General features: G+C 32.4%; 1 protein-coding gene and 1 non-coding gene across 2 annotated transcripts in view; one reads left to right on the forward strand and one right to left on the reverse strand.

Moving 5' to 3' along the window:
• TNNI3K (TNNI3 interacting kinase) overlaps nucleotides 1-13,807 on the forward strand; it is a 276,640-nt gene that overhangs the window by 40,917 nt on the left and 221,916 nt on the right. The gene's annotated exons all lie outside the window — the stretch shown is intronic.
• On the reverse strand, nucleotides 13,396-13,499 carry LOC144243863 (U6 spliceosomal RNA). The gene has a single exon (XR_013338795.1). It is a non-coding gene; the product is annotated as a U6 spliceosomal RNA (small nuclear RNA).

Here is a 13,807-nt window from a genome sequence, read left to right on the forward strand (position 1 = left end):
CTAAAAGTTCAACTCAAATGCCACCTTCATTAAACTGCTGGATTTTTTTAGCTTGAGGTGTATCCATGTTTCTAACAACCATGGTACTTTATCTATACCTTTCTCATAGTATTTAATACTGCCTGTTTTATAAACACGGTTATATTTTACTATTTTATTATATAGTTTTCTTGAGCATAGGAACTGCATGTTGAACTCCCTATGGCTCTCACAGGTTCTAGTATTGTGCCTTTGCATATAATAGGTTTTTTTTTTTTAACTTAGAGCATCTTCTTTTTTTTCTTTATTTCTTTTTTAACTTTTTATTTATTTATTCTTTTAAGTAATGTATATAATCCCTATAATCCCTATAGCCAACAGGGAGCTCGAACTCATGACCCCAAGATCAAAAGTTGCATGCTTTTCTAAGTGAGCCAGCCAGGCACCCTGCATATAGTCAGGCACCCTGCATTATTTAAAAAATGTTTGCTGAATGACTAAATTAATGATTATGCAAGTGTTTTACAAATCACACAGAATGAGAAAAAAGATTTCTCCATAAATGCACAAGAGATTATAATGATATCTTTAATGAGGAAAGTAGCTTACAAAATCACAAGCAATTTTCATGAATAGCTTCATACAAATTACAATTAAAAAATCGATAAAATGAGTAAGTATACAGCCTATACAAAGAAAACTAAATATCAAGTTTGTTTTTAAAATTTTCCCTCTGTCCATTCAATATCATTTTTAATTTTTATTTTTTATTTTTACATATTAATATTATATGTTGTTAATATTATGATATTGATTATTTTATGTTAAACAAAATTTTAAAAATAAATACAGTTTTCTTTAAGCTAGAACTCTCTTTTTCTTCTCCTAATATCTATTGGTGGAATTCTGTATGCTTTTATTTTTTTTAACTTTTTATTTCAATTCCAGTAAATTTTTATTTAAATTCCAGTTAGTTAACATACAGTGTTAGTTTCAGGTGTACAATTTAGTGATTCAATACTTCCAAATAGCACCCAGGGCTCATGACAACAAATGTACTCTTATTTAAAACATAAAGGAGAAATTTGGAATTAATCTAATAAGTTTGATCTAACAAAAAAATGAACAGAGTTTAAGTTTATTCTACTCCACAAGAAACAAGTCTAACATACCCACAAGGGAGCATGGTGAGTCTTTGAGATCTGCATGCCTCTCTCTCTGACTTGGCTGAACTTTCCTAATCTTCATTCTAATCAGTAATGTTGTCTCCAATCTCACATGTGAATTGTGCTTTCTGGTATAAAATCAGTTACTGACTCATAGTCCTGTGCTATTACACAGCCTCAGCACTGATAGCTTGTGATCCATTTATGAACTGTCAAGATAAATAAAGATCTTTAGATTATTTATATCAGCTTTTTTTACCCCAGTAAACTTATACTGAGAGAATTACTATATGTCTAATCCCTCTCCAACTTGATTTTATGTCTTTTAGCCTAATTGGTTGCCAAACTGAATATACAACTTTCTTACTGATGATGCAAGAAGAGTGGAAATGTGTTGTTCCAATAAAGAATGTGACTTGGTTTAGATGTTGGCACTCCCATCAGCAAGTGTGATAACATAAATCCTTAAAGATCCAGTCAATAAATTCTGGAGCTATAATATTTTATAGTAAAAAGCCTTTGGATTTTTTTTAGCACTTCCTTCTTTTTGGCAAGCAACCAGGTCTGAACTCTCATTGGAACTTCTGGAATTGTTGAGACTGTGTCTAATTTAGATAACCAAATCTTTCAGATCAGAGTTTAAATAAAGTTTATATGGAACAAAACCCAGTACCAGTATATGAATAATAAATTTACCTTTGTTGTACTGCTGTCAAAATTATGATGAAAACTCTCTTTGTTTTAGGCCTTAACATTTTGAATATGTTATGATCCAGCAAACTGACTTCTAGAAATTTATTTTATGGAAATAATAAGAGATTGGATCATAAGGGTGCTCATGTAAAATAAATAAGAAAAACAATGTAAATGCCCAGAAACAAATATTGATTAAATCCAGCTGATACATGGGTACAGGGGGATCATGGCATTGCACAAGTGTATATACAGTAACAAGGTGTAAGATAGTGGTCCTGTTTTATTCTTTACATGTAGCTGTCCAGTTTTTCAAACATCATTTATTGAAGAACTGTTTTCCCCCCATGGCATATTCTTCCCTCCTTTGTCATAGATTAATTGACCATATATTTATAGGGTTTTTCCTGGATTCTCTTTCTTATTCCAGAGACCTATTTGTCTGTTTTTGTGCCAGTATCATACTGTTTTGATTACTCTAGCTTTGCAGTATGTTTTGAAATCAGACAGAATGATACATCCAGCTTTGTTCTTCTCTCTCAAGATTGCTTTGGTTGTCTGGGGTCTTTAGTGGTTCCATACAATTTCAGAATATTTTGTTTAGTTCTGTGAAAAATGTTGTTGGTATTTTCATAAAGAATTCCATAGGTCACTTTGGGCAGTGTGGACATTTTATTTTTATTTTATCCATGAACACGGGATATCTATTTGCTTATTTGTGTCATCTTCAATTTCTTTCATTAGTGTCATGGTTTTCAGAATACAAGTCTTTTTACCTCCTTGGTTAAATTTATTTATGGGATTATTTTCTTAATTTCTTTTTCTGATAGCGTACTAGTATATCGGAAAGCAACTGATTTCTCTATGTTAATACTGTGTCCAGTGACATTACTAAATTTATTAGTTCTAACATTTTTTTTGATGGGGTTTATAATGTTGTCTATATATAGTATCATGTCATCTGTAAATAGTGACTTTTACTTCTTCCTTTCCAGTTCGAATGCCTTTTATATCTTCTTCCTGCCTAATTGTAGTACTTCTAATACTATTTTGAAAGAAATTAACATTCTTGTATTGTTTCTGATTTTAGAAGAAAAGTGTTCAGCTTTTCACCATTGAGTATGATGTTAAGTGTGGGATTATCATATATGACCTATTTTATGTTGAGGTATGTTCCCTCTATAGTGACTCTCTTGAGAGTTTTTATAATATAGATGTTGAATTTTGTCAGGTGATTTTTCTGCATTTGTTGAAATGATCATATGATGTTTATCTTTCTTTTTGTTAATGTGGTATATCACATTAATTGATTTGCAGATGTTAAGCAATTTTTACATCCTAGAATAAATCCCACTTGATTATGGCATATGACCCTTTTAGTGTATTGTTGAATTTGGTTTACTATTTTGTTGAGGATTTTTATATCTATGTTCATCAGGGATATAGGCCCATAACTTTGTAGTATCTTTGTCTGGTTTGTTATCAGGGCAATGCTAGCCTCATAAAGCATTCTGTCCTCTTTGATTGGAATACTTAAGATGGATAGGTTCTAACTGCTCTTACCTATCTTATCTTCAAATTTATTTGACTTACTTTTCCTACTTTTTAAAAATTTTCTTTTAAATTTATTAAGAAAGATACGTGGCTTAGCTCATTAATTTTTAGCTTTTTTCCTAATCACTTTCAAGTCTACATTTCAAACTTCTATTTTGGCTATATTGTCCAAGTTTTGATATATCATATTTTGTTAATATTCAGTTCAAACTACTTTCTTACTGCTTCTCTGAATTCTTTTTTGACCCATAGTTTATTTAGAAGTAGGCTTCCAATTTTATAAGTTTAGTATTTTTTATTTACCTTTTTTTATTTTTAAGTTAATTTACACTGTGGTCAGAGAACTATGTCATTGTTTCACAGTATTGAGGGTGCCTGAGTGGCTCAGTCACTTGGGTCCAACTCTTAATTTTGGCTCAGATTATGATCTCATGGTTGGTGAGATCAAGTCCTGCATTGGGCTCTGTGTTGACAGTTTAGAGTCTGCTTGGAATTCTCTCTCTCTCTCTCTCTCTCTCTCTCCCTGACACCTCTTGAGTGCATACACTGACTCTCTCTCTCAAATAAGTACATAAATAAACTTTTAAAAAAAGAAAAATATGTTGAGTATTCCTATATGGCCTAGTATATGATCAACTTTGTGAAAGTTCTGTGTGTTCCTGAAATGAATATGCACTCTGCTATTGTTTGTTAATGTGTGTTGTAAGAGCCAATTAGGTCAAATGTTTATGTCTTTCATATCTCTATCCTTTTGTGGGTTTTTTGTTTGTTTATTTTGGCTTATGCTATCAACTCTGTTAAAAATTCTCTACCATCATTGTAGATCTGTTTCTTTGTTTTAATTCTGTACACTTTTCCTAATAGTGTTTAACTATTTAACATGATTTAACACATGTTAACATGATTATAGTTTCCTGGGGGAATCAATCCTTTTATTACAATAAATTAACCTTCTTTATCTCCAGCAATGCTTTAATTTACCCATGAATTCTATTTTTTCTCATATAAATATAGTGATATATACTTCTCTTGCTTAAAATTTACTGGGCATATCTTTTTCTATCCTTTTACTATAAGCCTATATAAATGTTTTACTTTAGAAGTGTCTCTTTAAAATAGCATATAATTGGATTTTATTTTATCCTACCCAGAAGTTCATTATTTTAAAGATTAGTCCATTTGCATTATATATTTAGAGTTAAATCTATCAACATATTCTGAACTTTCATTTGTACCATCTTTCTTTATTTCAAAAATTAAGTGTCTGTATATGGGTGGTCTATTTCTAGACACTTTATTCTATCCTACTGTTCTATTTGTTTATTGTATGTGAAAATCACTCAGCTTTCCTTGCTGAGGCTTTATAATGAATTTTGATATCCAGGGTTATAAATGTGCTAATAATTTTATAATTACTTTTTAAAATTTTCTTTGTCATTTTTGGCCTTTTACATCGATTATAAATTTTATTTTATTTTTTAAAGTTTTCATTTATTTAACTTGATAGAGAGAGAAAGAGAGGGAGAGAGAGAGAATCACAAGCAGGCTCCACACTGTCAACATAGAGCCCAACACGGGTCTTGAATTCATGAACTGCAAGATCATGACCTGATCTGAAGCCAAGTGTCAGACGCTTAACCAATGGAGCCACCCAGGCACCCCGCACCCATTATAAATTTTAAAATCAGATTGTCCATATATGTGATATTACAGCTATGGATCTTTTTTTGTCATTTATTTACTTTAATATTTATATTTTAATATTTACCTATATTCAGAATACACTTATCCCCTCCAATTTCTCTCCAAATGCCACATTCTGTTACCACATCATGCTCAAATTCCAGGATCTCATCAAATAAATTGGGTTCAAGTGTGGATGAGAATTCTTAAGTTTGGTGCCTCTACTATGGTTTATCTCAATTGGGTTCCTATGGAATAAAGAGAGAAGTTGTTTGCCTCCCACATACCCAGCATACAGAGGTAAGTAGTCATAGATAATCACAACAGACACAGCTATTCAAAGTAGAAAATGGACAGACACAGCAGATAACCTCATATTGTTGTCACAAAGACTCAAACAGAACAATATGGTCAGGTAGTACAAATAATAATGAATGATTGTAGTGAGTTGTGAGGACTCTTGGACATTTATACAGCTTTGAAAGAGAACATTTTTAGGAATCAATGGTAATGTGTGTGTAGGTTGCATTTAAATATAAATGCACAACTGCTGTTTGATTGTTATAATTTTTATCATGCTATACTAATTGTTTTGATCATTCAGCTTTGGGAGTTAAATCATCTAAACTTTTAGAGATAACATATCTGGAATAGATCAGGTCCTAGGTATTTGGCTAAATCATCCTCTACTGTGGCTTTCTCTCCTTCTAAATCTTCAAATCATATTATAGTTTTATATTTATCAAATTTGGGCCATGAAAATTGAGGCTCTTCTCCCTTATAATACACAAAACATGCTTCCCTGTATCTTATACGGGGGACACATGAAGGATTAATACTCAGATTAGCAAAATCATTTCTTGGTCAATAAAATTCTATAAAATATTTTCAATGTTTTAATTTTAATTCTGAAAGAATAAGAAAATATCCATCTTGGCTTATAAAATAACATCAGTATCTCTTCTAAAAGTGCCATAAATAAGACAGCAACTGGCAGATTTATTGTTGATCTATGTTTAATTTAAACTTGTTTTTAGAATATAGGAAAAGTGCTGAAAGGAAACTGACAGCTTTGAATAGATATATGATCTAAAACTCTGTAATACATCACTCATTTTAAATTAAGAATGGACATAACTCTTTCTGAAATATATCAGATGTGGAAAAGACAGAGTGTGGTCCTCTGAAAAACAGAGGAGAAGGGGAGAAAAACAGAAATAAAGAACTTCTTAAATTATTGATTTTGTTAAACATATCAAATTATTTGTCACCATAAATGTAGCAATCTCTAACTTGAGGTGTGCTGACTAGTGATGACCTTATGTGTCTGGATGCTTACTGGCTTTTGCACCTTTATGACAGAACATTGAAGTTTATTTTGTGTTTAGATAATTTATCAATATATATGTGTGTTATCCTATTTATCTTGCTCTTTTATCAGGTTGCTAGCAACCAGCAAATTGGCTCAAAGAAGTTATGTCTCAAATAAGTAGACTTTAGCAATTTGAAAGACATTTTTTGATACAATAGATCTCTATACTAATATTATGTCATTGGCTAAACTGTTGGGAAGTAAATTATAGCACAGATTATGCTCCTTATCTATGAAAACAATTTTTATTGTGTATTTTCAATATGCCAGTTATTTTCTATGCATTTTACATTACCTCTTTATATTCTCATTATAACGCCACAAGATAGGTGATATTATTATCCTCATTTTATAGATGAGGAAACTAAATTACCTTACTGGATGTGGGAAAATTCAAGATGGGAGAAATAGTATGAGAAACATCATGGTATATGTGGAGAAATACAAGCAGTTCTTATAAACTTTGAAGTTTAAGATAAAGGGATTTGGAAAGATGCTGGAGAGAGAGATGACAGTGGCTCCTTTATGGTAAGACTTGTATGTTATCTGTGGAGTGGTAAACCAATATTTGTTCTATTGTATTAAGTTGAATTATTTTCTGATATTGAAATATAAATATATTAGGTTTAAGAAGTACCAAATGACATATAAAGAAAAATCTATTTCTTTTTCACAGTCAAAAGTTTTCCAAATCTTCTAACTAATTTTATAATTTGTGATTCTATATATTGGTTTCCATTTTGAATTTACTCTTTTGGCTGTAACACTGTCCTATTTGCCTTATCAAGTTTGTGGACAAGATTAAATGGAATCTGTCATAATGTATAAAAACCAAAAACCCAAAAGACATCTAGGGACATAGTAAGAGAGGGAAACATTTCTGAAAGGACTTACTTGGCCAGAGATGCATTAAATCTGGACTGTGGACCAAAAGACTTGGTTTTATTTGTGTGTGTGAAAAATTGAATTTTAAAAGATCTAACACTGTAACAAAGTCATATATTTCACAGTATATTAAATAGCTATATCATATCTTCACTTTATATGGGTTTTCTTTAACACAACTCATACATGACCTGCATCCAATGTTTGCTATGGGTCCATATAGAAACTCCCTGGGTGGAATTACAGAATTACCATTTCAGTATTAAAGGTGAAGATTAAAGCACATAAATGATTTGGCAGGGGGAAAAAGGAAAGTCAAAAGAGTGCCTGGAGAACATAGAGCACTGAAATCTTAACCCCAAAGCTTTGATTTTTCTAGGTTTAGTAAAGACCATACTCCTACTAAGATGTTGGACCTGAATTGAGCATGATTATTCATAATTCCCATTCCAGTTTCTAGCAGACACCAGTCATGAGGCAACTGACCTATTGATTAAAAGTGTAGGTATGTTCTGTAGACAAGAAATTGTGGTTTAAATCTCAATTTTGCTATATACTACTTAGTTGGCCTTGAGTGGGGGTGGGATGATTATCTCTGACTGTAAATTTCTTTCTCTCTAACATAATCATAACAAGATTTACTTTTTATGTTGTGAGGAATAAATATAACTGAAGAGCCTAGAACGATGACTGGTATCGATATATGTAGTTTGTTTCCTTTATTCTTCATAAAATGCTGATAATGTGTGATTGTGCATTTCTGTGGAAATGTATACATGAATTTTGTTAAAGATATGACTCTAAAATGCACACATATTCCCTTTGTTTTGTTTTGTGTTTGGTAAGAACATTTAATGTGACATCTACACTCCTAACAAATTTTGAAATATATAATGTTGTATAGAATTTATTCAATTAGTATAACTGAAACTTTATACCCATTAAACAGCAACTCCCAATTTCCCCAACCCAACATCCCTCAGCAACCACTTTTGTATTTTCTACTTATAAAAATTATGGCCTCACATAAAAGGAATCATGCGGTATTTGTCCTGTGATGCTTATTTCCCTTAGCATGATGTTCTCCACATTTATGAATGTTGTTGCAAATGGCAGAATTTTTTAAGGCTAACTAATGTTCTACTGTATATCCATTACCACATTTTCTTTATTTATTTCTCAGTGGACTCTTGGTTTGTTCCCCTATATTGACTATTGTCAATAATGCTACAATAAACATGGTAGTGCTAATATCTGTTGGAGATGCTAACCTCAATTATTTTGAAATATCCAGAAGTGGTATTGCTGGATCATTTGGTATTTCCATTTTTAATTTTTTGAGGAATATCTATAGTGTTTTGCATCCCTGCTGTGGCATTTTATATTTCTGCCAACACTGTATAGGGGTTCTTAATTTTTCACAACCTCACCAACACATATTTTTTTTAATAATAACTATCCTAAGGGTACCTGAGTAGGTCAGTCAGCTAAGTATCAGGTCATGATCTCACCATTATGAGACTGAGCCCTGCCTTGGGTTCTGTGCTGAGCATGGAGCCTGCTTAAGATTCTCTCACTCCCTCACCATCTGCCCTTCTCCATTCATGCTTGTGTGCACTCTGTCTCTCTCTTTAAAAATGAATGAATGAATGAATGAATGAATAAATAAATAAATACATAAATAATAGCTATCCTAACAGGTATGAGGTGACATTTCATTGCAGTTTTGATTTGTATTTCTATGATAATTAATGATTGAGCAATTTTCATGTTCATGTTGGCTTATGTATATCATCTTTGGAAAAAGTTCAAATCCTTTGCCCATTTTTTAAATAGATTGCTTGTGTTTTTCTTGGTACTGAGTTGTAGGAGCTACTTATATATTTTGGGAATTAGTCCACTATCAGATATATGGTCTGCAAATATTTTCTGCCATTCTGTACATTGCCTTTTTATTCTTTGGATTGTTTCCTTTGCCATGCAAAAAATTTTAGTGTGATATCTCTTTGTCTCTTGTCTCTTTTTGCCTTTGTTGCCTGTGCTTTTGGTGTCCTATTTAGGAGACTCTGAGAGGTGTTGGATAAGTCTATTACCTTTATTGTGGTGACAGTAACATGTGTATTTACATATATCCAAATTCATCAAATTGTAAACATTAAGTATGTGCAGTTCTTTGTATATAAATTATACTTCACTAAAACTGCTTAAAAGTAAATACGCACACATTTCTCTCTTATATGTGTTAGTCAAGAGTGATATAAGGAATAGGGAGTAACCTAGATAAATACAGAAAAGGTAAGAACATAAAAGAAATCAACAGCATCAATCACATTAAATGCTCATACAGAGAAGGTCTAACAGAAGAAGAATTCAAATTCATCGATCATATACAAGTCCCAGAAAGAACTGAGTATCGAGAATTAACCCATTGTGTCCTAGGACATGAAGCTTTTGGATAACCCTATTGTGACAGACCTGCTCAACAAAATCTGTGTTCTTCTTACTGGATGTTCAGGAAGACTAGATTTCTACACTCTTACTTGCAGTTTGGTTTGGCCTCAAACTGAGCACTCAGTGAAAGTGAGGTACATCATTTTCAAGTGTGGTCTCCAAATACCTCCACAACTCTCCCTGCATATACTATTTTCCTTTCTTGTTGCTTGCAGTGAAGCCATCTCTTAGAGGAACCTTGGAAAACATTTGGTGAAAATAGCAGAAACTTCTAAACAACTGTGTGGAAGAAGGCTCCATGCCAACTTGTTTACCTAGTGACTATTAGTAAGCGAGCAAGAAATGAACTTCTACTGGGTTTGAAATATAAATTTGTGAGTCCATTTATTGCAGCAGTGGATATTACCATATTATAGTTATTAATTACAATGATAGAGTAATGGGATATAATGAAAGTTATAGTATATTAAAGTAACATATCAGATATCCATTTTTGTGGGCCTCCACCCAAAGAGGAGGCATGGAGAGAGGATTTGAAAGTGAGAAAGGGATAGAAAGAAAGCAGGGACTGTATCTCTGGATTGTTTTTAAGTCAGATCTTCAACTTTGACATTGATTCTCAGGCAGGCTGCAAGTGGTTAGATGCTCTTTGAAAGCCAGATTAAGCCTATTGTGAGATTCACAGGAAGCAGACTCACACACACATTAAAGATCAGGATGTTTATTGGAACATGCCTTCAGAATCAAGAGAGAACAGAGGAAGCAGTTCTGAGCTGGGGAGAGATTGGTCTATGATGCAGTCTCAGTAAGAGCTCAGTTAATCCCAGAGAGAGCTCTAAAGCTGGGATGACCTTTCAGAGTTTCCCAAAGTGGAATGAGGAAGTGGGGCTTTTTATATTGGCAAAATAACCAGTCATTAGATTCTAGTGTCAGGGCAGCTCTCTTTGGCCAAGGGAGATCTCCAGAGAGGACAGAGAGCTGAAGGCTGTGCTGTTAGTCCAGCAATAATCCTGGCTGCTTGAGCAATACATTCTTCAGACATTAGAAAGCCCTCTTATCTTAAGTGATCAGGGCCCACAATTAATTGTTTAATTGAAACAACATCGATAAAAGAGAGAACTTGTATTAAAATACATACCATAGTTGAATATTTTATTTTAATTTAACATATAAATTCACATTTATTCATCACACTTTAAATATGAAGCCAAAGCTTTTCTTTAAATGCGAGTCCCTAGGGTGGTATTCAGGAAACTCTTGCTTACATAATACTCATTAATGGATGAGATACAATTTATTGCTTTAGTTTCTTTTGACTACAATTAAGAATTTAAAATATAGTAATCTGAATATAAAATATCACTAAATCTCTTACTACTTTTTTCTACTTATATTTCATTAGTTTTTAATGATACTCCTATAAATTATATACATAAAAATAAACAGAAAACTAATATTATCAGTTTGGGGGTGAAATATGACTGATTTTTGGAAAGCATAGGGTTTAAATCAGAGGTGAAGTTTTGAAAAGATACCTACCAGCTGCAGATGTTTGAGCAATATATCACCAAGTCTCTATTTTAGTGCATTAGAAACAGTCATTTCGGGACTGGTTAAGTGAGATCCCAAGGCGGGTCTTGCTATGCAGATTTTTTCAGGTTTATTAAGGTATTATTGACAAATAAAAATTGTATACATTTAAGTTGTACAACATGATGTTTTGAATGTACATATACATTGTGTAATGATTACCACAGTTAAGCTAGTGAACATATTCATCACCTCTTATAGTTATAATTTTCTTTGTGATAAAAACACTTGAGATCTACTCTCCTAGCAAATTCAAGTGTATAATACATTATTATTAACTATAGTCATGCTGTATATTGGGTGCCCAGAACTCATTCATCATCTAGCCACAGGTTTTTAGCCTCTGAATAACATCTTACTATTTCTTCCAACTCTTCAGACCCTGTAACCAGTACTCCACCCTGTTACTTTGAGTTCGATTATTTTTGAAGTCCATTTTAAAGTGAGATCATGTAGTATTTGTCTTTCTGTGCCTGACTTTATACACTTAACATAGTGTCTTCCAGGTGCATTCATGTTGTCACAAATGGCAGAATATCCTTTTTGTAAATTTTTAATGTTTATATATTTTTGAGAGAGAGAGAAAGAAAGAAAGAAAGAAAGAAAGAAAGAAAGAAAGAAAGAAAGAACGAACAAGCAGGGGAGGGGCAGAGACGGAGGGAGACACAGAATCCAAAACAGGTTCCAGACTCTGAGCTGTCAGCACATAGCCCAATCCAACTCATGAGCTGTGAGATCATGACCTGAGCTGAAGTTGGACACTTAATCGACTGAGCCACCCAGCCACTCCTGGATTTCCATTTTTTTAAAGCCAGATAATATTTCATTATATATGTATATCATATTTTATATATCTGTTGATGTGCACTTAAGTGGTTCTATATCTTGGCCGTTGAGAATAATGCTGTAATGAACTCAGAGTACAGATACCAGTCTGACATAGTGACTTTATTTTCTTTAGCTATATACTCATAGGTGAGATTTCTGGATCGTATGACACATTTTTAACTTTATGAGGAAACTCCATACTGTTTTCTATAATTGCCATTCCAGTTTACATTCCCACCAATAGCATACAAGTTCTTCCTTTTCTCTACTTCCTTGTCAACACTTAACTTAGACTTTTGGCAATAGTCATACTATTAGTATGAGGTAATATCTCACTGTAGTATCCCACTGTAGTGTTGATGTATGCTTCTCTTGTGAATAGTGATGTTGAGCATCTTTTATGCACATGTTGTCTATTTGTGCATCTTTGTTATAAAAATATTCAGGTCCTTTTCTTATATTTAAATTGACTTATTTGGATTTTTTTTGCTGTTTAGTTGTATGAGTTCTTTATGTATTTTGGATATTAATCTCTTATGAGACATATGTTTTGAAAATACTATCTCCCATTCCATAAGCTGTCTTTTCATTTTGTTCACTGTTTGGTTATGCAAAAACTTTTAAGTTTCATACTGTCCTCTTCATTTATTTTTGCTTTTGTTATCTGTGCTTTTGGTGTCATATTCCCCTCCCCCCCCCCAAATTATTGCCAGGTGCAATGTCATGTAGTTTTCCCCTGTGCTTTTTTCTAGGATTTATGGTTTTCAGGTCTTACATTTAAAACTTTAATCCATTTTCAGCTAAATTTTATGTGTAGTGTGAAATATACATCCTTCTTTTTTTGCATGTGGATATCTAGTTTTCTCAAAATCATTTATTGAAGAAATTATCTTTCCACATTGTATATTCTTGGCAACTTTGTCAAAGATTTGTTGAATACATATGCATGGGTTTATTTCTGGGCTTTTTATTCTGTTTCAATGGTCTAAATATCTGTTTTTAAATTAGTACCATAGTGTTTTGATTTTATAACTTTGTAATATAATTTGAAATCAATAAGTGTGATGCCTCCAATTTTGTTCTTCTTGCTCAAGATTGCTTGAGCTATCTGGGCTCTTTTTTCTTTTAATTCCAGCAGAGTTAACATATAGTGTTATATTACTTTCAGGTGTACAGTATAGTGATTCAATAATTAAAAATCTGTAACACTTCACAAATATGTGTGTCATCCTTGCACAGGGGCCACACTAATCTCTGTATCATTCCAATTTTATTCTTTGTGCTGCTGAAGTGAGTACTATCTGAGCTCCTTTGTGGTTTACATATGAATTGTTGTTGGTTTTTATATTTCTATGTAAAATGCTACTGAAATTTCAAAAGGAATTATATTCAATTTGTGCACTGCTTTGGGTAGTATGGCGAGTTTAACAATTTTAATATTTCCAATTCATGAACAGTGGATATCTTTGTATTTATTTGTATCTTCAGATTTTTGTACAACTGATTTTTGTATGTTGATTTTGTATTGAGCATCTCTATTTAATTCTTTATTATTTTTAACAGATTTTAGTGGATCTAGGTAAGATCATGTCATCTACAAACAGAG

This window comes from Crocuta crocuta, unplaced genomic scaffold (assembly GCF_008692635.1).
Source record: "Crocuta crocuta isolate KB4526 unplaced genomic scaffold, BGI_CrCroc_1.0 scaffold58, whole genome shotgun sequence".
In the NCBI taxonomy this organism is placed as follows: Eukaryota; Metazoa; Chordata; class Mammalia; order Carnivora; family Hyaenidae; genus Crocuta; species Crocuta crocuta.